The following is a 7,001-nucleotide window of genomic DNA, read 5'->3' on the forward strand; positions in this document are numbered from 1 at the left end:
TACAGATGAATTAACAACAAATTACAAACATGTTAAATCATATAATGTGCATAAACAAAAATTGACAAACTACAAACACGTGATCAATCAAATGATGCACATACACACAAATTGGAAAACCATCAAAATAAGAAGATGCTGATGACGACATCAATTTCATATGGGGAAATTGTTATGTTGCATATGGAGATCTACATGTCCTCATGGCAACACTCCCAATTCAACCAGGAGGTGAATAATGCAGGACTAAAGTGTATTGTATGTTTGGTCAATGAGTTATGAGACGTTGCCCACATCCAAGAATTCTCCGCCAAGCATAGAGTTGCTAGGAGATACAACTCCAAGGTAATGCTAAGAGAAATGTGAGAAGGCGACCTAGTACTTAGACAAGTGGTTATGCATGCACAAAAGGGAAAGTTGAAACCTAATTGGGAGGGACTATACCATTGATAACGTGAAACTATATTGTTTATTTGACTCGACTCGCGTGCATTTTAGTATAACTTTGTGTATATTTTTATTGTATTATGCTGGTATTATTGCCCTGTTTTAGGTACTTGTCAATGCAAAACTCGCGTGCGAGAAAGAGATAAAGAAAAGATAAGAAATTAAGAAAAGGGGAAGAAAAGAAGAAAAAGGCTTAAAATGCAGGTTTTGGGCATGTGGTGTTCGCCACGTCCCCGTGCCATGTCACTTCAAAGTTTAAGTATCATGGTGTTCGCCATGGCCCTGTGGCATTTGCCACAGACACGTACTGCAATTTTTCAGCAACTGCACAAAACATGGTTAAGAGCTCCCTTATATTTCCTCAACCACTTCCACACGATTTTAGGGAAGTTCAGCTCCTTTTTACCAGTATAAGGCAGTTCCAAAGGAAAAAAGGCATCAAAATTTTTAACGTGTAATTTTGATTCTTAGTTTTAAGTAGAAATACCTGGAAAGTGATAGTTCTTCCACATCGGGAGGCTATTGCACCTTAGTTCTTAAGTTTACTTGTTGCTTGGATTAAGTGTGTCGACATCTTTATATTTCCAGATTGTTATTTTTACTCGAAGAATTCTCCGAAGTTTAATCCAGTTTTATTATTCACCGGTTTCTTTTAATTGCATATTTCTTTAGTTTTCGCTTTCATTTGGCCTAATTGCATAATACTGTTTGTATGCTTGTGACTCTGAATTTCGATCATGATTATGTTCGTGTTTAATAATTATAACTGTATGATTAAGTTTCAAACCATGTCTAGCTAAACCTATTTGACATCGGTATGTAAGGACCGTCATGCCGACGGGATTCGTTAATAATTAATATTAATGTTTATAAGTTATTTTTCTGGTTGTGGTTTCCAATTCTAGTTTAAAAAGGTTTTTGCACGAGAGTGAAAAGTCATTAAGATTATAAATCAACAGAGCGAGAGTTTGAGATTTTAACCGGATAGTGGTTCCTATGCATTAATCATAAACACATTGAAAGCGCTTTAGGATTAATTAGGATTTATCAATTTCTAAAAATTACTTTTAATTCAGGTGGGTGAGCGAGAGCAAAACATTTTGGCTTAAGAGTATAACATGAGTCAATAACACAAGAGTGTGAGGCAAAGTCTTTTAATTTGATATTTCCTACTGAAAAGTGATTTACTTTATTTATGTTAATTATTTATCGAATCCTCGAAGAATGATGTAATTTACATACCGATGCCTCCTTATTAAATACTTTCCTTATATTATTGTTTCCCATTCAATTTTATTTCTAGTTTCCCTCAATCTAAAAAAAGAAAACAATCATTATCCTTAGCTTTACATAGTAACTTTAGATAACGATAGTTTGGTTTTGGGTCCTTTGGGTTCGATATCTTTTTAAAACTACGTGATACGACTGTACACTTGTAGTTAGTCGTTTCGATAGACATACTAAGTCGTGATCAACCACATATTCCATAAGCTCCCACAAGAAGCATACAATCTACAAGAGTTGGATGGATGGCTCATACCCAGAACGTGGAACTCTATCTGTTTAAAATATTATTACAGTTAGACTACTTAGATTTTTGAGCGGGTATACCACCCACTTATGTACGAACGTTTGAATGTTTATGGGCAGGGAGGATATTTTGATTATAGTACCATGTATGTTGTACTTCCACAAGAATATCCTTGTCTCCTTTCTAGGAAATGCAAATATGGTGGACTTCCACATGAAGATCATTGTCACATTTCTAGGTAATACAACTATGTTAGACTTCTACAGGAAGATCCTTGCCGCATTTCCAAGAAATAAAACTATGTTGGACTTTCATAGGAAGAGCCTTGTCACCTTTACGAGCAATATAACAATGTTGAACATCCATAGGAAGATCATTGTCACCTTCAGGCAATACAACTATGTTGGACTTCTATATAAAGGTTTTTGCTTCCTCTTAAGAAAATATGAATACGTTAGACTTTCAAAGGAAGATCCTTGTCACCTATAAGGGCAATATGATTGTGATATTCACTAGGGACCACCTTGTCTAAAGTCTCTCCCAAGGTACACGACCGAAGTCTGAACCAAGAGACTTAACTTAAATTCTGGTATGAGGGCTTGATTGAAGTTCCTCCCAAAGGCTCAATGCCTCGTCTGAAGGACTTGGAGTCTCATCCATCATGCTCAACATATAATCTTGCATAAGGGAGTGTGAGTCCCATCAAACAGACTTATCCAAACACCCCTCCTAAGTGACTTGGAGTTTCCATGAGCAGGATCTAACTTAAAGTCTCGTCTGAGAGACGCGATCGAAGTTTGGCCTAAGATACTTAACTTAAAGTCTTGTCTGAGGGATTCATTGAAGTCTCATTCAAGGGGCTCAATGCCTATCTTGATGGAATTGGAGTCTCATTAGTCAGGCTCAACATATAATTTCTCATGAGGGAATAAGAGTCCCATCAAATAGGCTTATCTAAACGCCCTTCCCGAGTGAATTGGAGTTTCCTCAAGCAGGGTCACACTTAAAGTCTCGCCTAAGAGACACGAATGAATTTTGGCCCAAGAGAGTCAACTTAAAGTCTTGTTTGAATGCTTGATCAAAATCTCGGCTAAAAGGCTCAACGCCTCGCCTAAAGGACTTAGAGTCTCATCATTTAGGCTCAACATTTAATTTTTCCTGATGGTCTGAGAGTCTCATCAAATAGGCTTATCTAAATGCCTCTCTTAAGTGACTTGGAGTTTCCTCGCACGAGATCCAACTTAAATTCTCACCTAAGGTACGCGACCTAAGTCTAACCTAACACACTTAACTTAAATCCTTGTTTGAGGGCTTGGTCAAAGTCTCACCCAAGTGCGTTTAGCGCCTCTCCTGAGGGACTTGGATCTCATAATATAGATACCCCTAACACTCTGTTGTTTAAAGAAATTCACCATTTACCAAAACCTTTGTGATTGAGGCAATATGTAGTTATATATTTATAAAAGACCTATTAAGGGTGGAGGGATTACAAACGCCTCGACCAAAGTTAGTCGCCCATCATTAGGGACTATCTCTCCCTAAGGGATCTAATTTTCTTAGTCATAGGAAACATTAGGAAATACATTCCTTGGTTAGAGAGAAGTCAGGGTCAACGGACTAATTCATGTCTCTCTAGAAAATAGGAATTCAACGGTCGATCATTGACTAAGTGGGTGGTTATCATTCCCAAGGAAACCCTAGGCCCGAGAGACTCTATAAATACCCCATCCCTTGTGAGGACGAAAGATAGATTGTAAGACACACAATAAACCCTAAAAAGCCATAGAGTTTATCACATCACATGAGCTTACTCTCTGTTCACCGTAAACACTGATCGTGTGTGAACTGCAAGTTCATGGTTGTGTCATGTATTAAAAAGATTGAACCCACTGAGAGATGTATGATTACCAAGTTTTACTTAAACTATGTTTATCTAAAGCGATGGCAAAAGAGTTTGTTTGATGTAGTTTGAAAAATAGAAATTAGAAAATCATCAAAATAGGACATGGGATTGTGATTGCGACTCTAGACTTACCCCCAACAATTTATCAAAATTCAATTACGAGATTAGATTCAGAGTTTTTATAGAAAAGTAGAAAAAAAAGTGTGTCGCCCACTTTCGTAACGTGTGTAGTCTAGACGTTGATTTCGGGACGGCTAACGGCTTTCTCAATAGAGAGTAAGTCGCCTTGTCACGACGAGTATCTCTCTAATTTATTGTTTAGCAATATGTTTTCATACAGTCATGCATATTCTTTCAAATCATGCTCGTGTCCATGTTTCCTTTGCTTTCACAATCGGCATAGAAGTGTGAATTATGGCTTGGATTCTAATATTCTCATAATATATATACCCTAAACCACTAGAAGAATACTAAGGCCTCTAGTCACCCCTAGTAGCTTAGGGTACCGCACATTTTTTAATTTTGAAAAGTACAGTTTGAAATTTAGGGGTTCTTGAGATTATTGAGACGTGAATTGAAACTTTTTCTATTTTGAATCCATATTAAAACCATAGTTTTTTTTGTCATACTCAATAAGTTCCGCAACCTTTTAGAATTTGATAGTTTGTTTTAACAAATATATATATTCATTTAACATTTGTAGAGAAGAAAAATGTTGTGATGCATATTTGAATAATAAATTCCATGTAAAATATTCTTAAAGTAAACCACTTTATTATATTACAAGTATTTATTTGAATAAGTTAGTTAGAATTAATTTTATGTTATTAGAAAGTTGGTTAAAATTAGTTATAAGTGGTTGTGGTAGTTAGAGTTTGTTAGAGTCCAACCAACTTCAACTGACTCTATATATAACTTTTTGTCATACCCTCAAATTTACCCTACCTCCACATCACCCTCTATAACCTAATTCATGAGCATCCATCCCAAACATGTCATCTCATATGCATTTATACTTAATGATCCACAATGTTCCACAAACCAAAGGAATGGTGTTCATTTATGAAGCTCAAGACCCTCTGATCATGTTGAGGTGCGCCCAAGCCACCTTGACCCTAATCTATATCCTCAAGCATCCAAAAAGCTTGGGGGATCATTCAAGTCATCTCACTTACTCTCTAAACCCAATTTGGATGGTGAGTCCCTTTGAAGATACATGAAGATCCATCCGGTCACCCCAAGGAATTTAGCCCTAGCTCTTGACCCTCATTGGCTTGTACAAGTCATGGTTCACCTTGAATCTTGACCATGTCATCGAGGATCGCTAAAGTCCAAAGTTTGTTCATGTCTCAATCCTTTGAAACATCTCAATACATCCCTTGCATCACCAAACCCTAATTTGTCTGACCATGGTTCTTGATGAAACTTGTGATTCAAGAAACCCTAGTTTGGGTATCCTTTAATCTGCGGCCTTGTTTCATTTGGTTACCCTATCATACCACCACTCATTCAACATCAATTCAAGATAATTTCAACCATAATTCACCACTCAAACACTCACTCAATTCATGGTACAAGTCATTGGTTTGATCTTGGTTTTTGGACTTTCAAGGCATTGGATTCACCCATGAACATGGCCTAAAAACACTTCACAAAGCTCCAAGCCTTATTTTATATCATGATATGATCATATGAGCTTCAAACATCCACCAGTGTGCCTTAAAAATCAAGAAATTTTAAAATCACATTTTTATGTCAAGTTGGTTGGTCACACTTTGCAAGAATGGCCTATGATTTGGTCCAAAGTCCGTAAATTTTTCATCTTGCAAGATTTTCAAGATATTTTTTAATCCAAATGTCCTAATTGGGTCCTTCTTCAACTTTTTTTCAAGGTCCAAGACCTAACTCATTGATCAAGGACCTCAATTTTTGCATTGGCCAAGTTGGTCCAATGTGCCTAGCATGCCCTAAAACATGACCAAGACCGCCACTTTACCACATTTCCATTTCCAAACCATAAATCCTTTTGACCCGGTTCTTTTTGAATATGATTAAGGACATGGCAAGGAACATTTGGCACAAATTTCATGCAAAATGCATGAGCCAATTTTATTTGACCTTGGTTCAAAAATTAGAAATTGTCATGATACACATGTCAAACCATGTCAGCTAGAATTTTCAAATTCAATCACCAAGGTTTCAATTCATACTAATATGATCTCTATTAACTTGTAATATGTTATGCAACATACCAAGACCCAAATGGAAGTCAACTTTGATGTGGAGAGCTTGCAAATCCTCAAACCCGATGCCATGTGAATTTTTAGAATTTTCCCAAAATGGCCAAAGTTCAAATGCATAGCATACCATTTCATTGCCTTTGTCTATTCCTATTTGGTGCTAATAACCAAAACCAAATGGTTGGTGAAGGAAACCAGCTCAGAATGTACCATTTCATGTCTCCACAAAACCATTTTTGAGAATGCTCCAAGTTACATGGGATTTCTAATCAAACCACTTCATTCTCCCTCCATCACCTTCCATATAAATAGGGGAAGGTGTCTCACTCATAAACCAAGCTTAGAAAGCCAGAATCACCTTGCTACAAACTCAAGTTCCTCCACTAAAAATAGAGATTTGATTTTTAAGATTCCAAGCTTTTCAGTTCAAACCGACCACCCTGAATACTTCCCTAAGCATCATTGAAACTTTTCCAAACACTAACTCACCTTCCCAACACCTCATTTAAGCTGCACCAACTCATTGGAATTCATACTTGAAACTAATTTCAATCAGGTAGCTACACTCTCACCCTTCACTCAAACAAGTTACCAATCAACTCGAAATCACCCACTGATCATTAACCCCATGGTTTGAGTTCTGATTAATCAGTATCCATCGTTTAATTTTTGTTCTTCTGGTTTTTGGAAAAATACTCCACACTCAAAGCCAATCAAAGGGTCATGAGTGTGGAGGTTAGTTCATAATCATACATAGGTGTTGATTTCATCTTTAAATCTAATGAAAAACACGTATTTTTGGGTGTTGATTCTGAGGTCTCAAGGTTTGAATGTTTGTGTTAGCCACACCTGATTGGCCAGCTTGCGTGCGCTGCTCATT

Source organism: Lathyrus oleraceus, chromosome 2 (genome assembly GCF_024323335.1).
Source record: "Lathyrus oleraceus cultivar Zhongwan6 chromosome 2, CAAS_Psat_ZW6_1.0, whole genome shotgun sequence".
In the NCBI taxonomy this organism is placed as follows: Eukaryota; Viridiplantae; Streptophyta; class Magnoliopsida; order Fabales; family Fabaceae; genus Lathyrus; species Lathyrus oleraceus.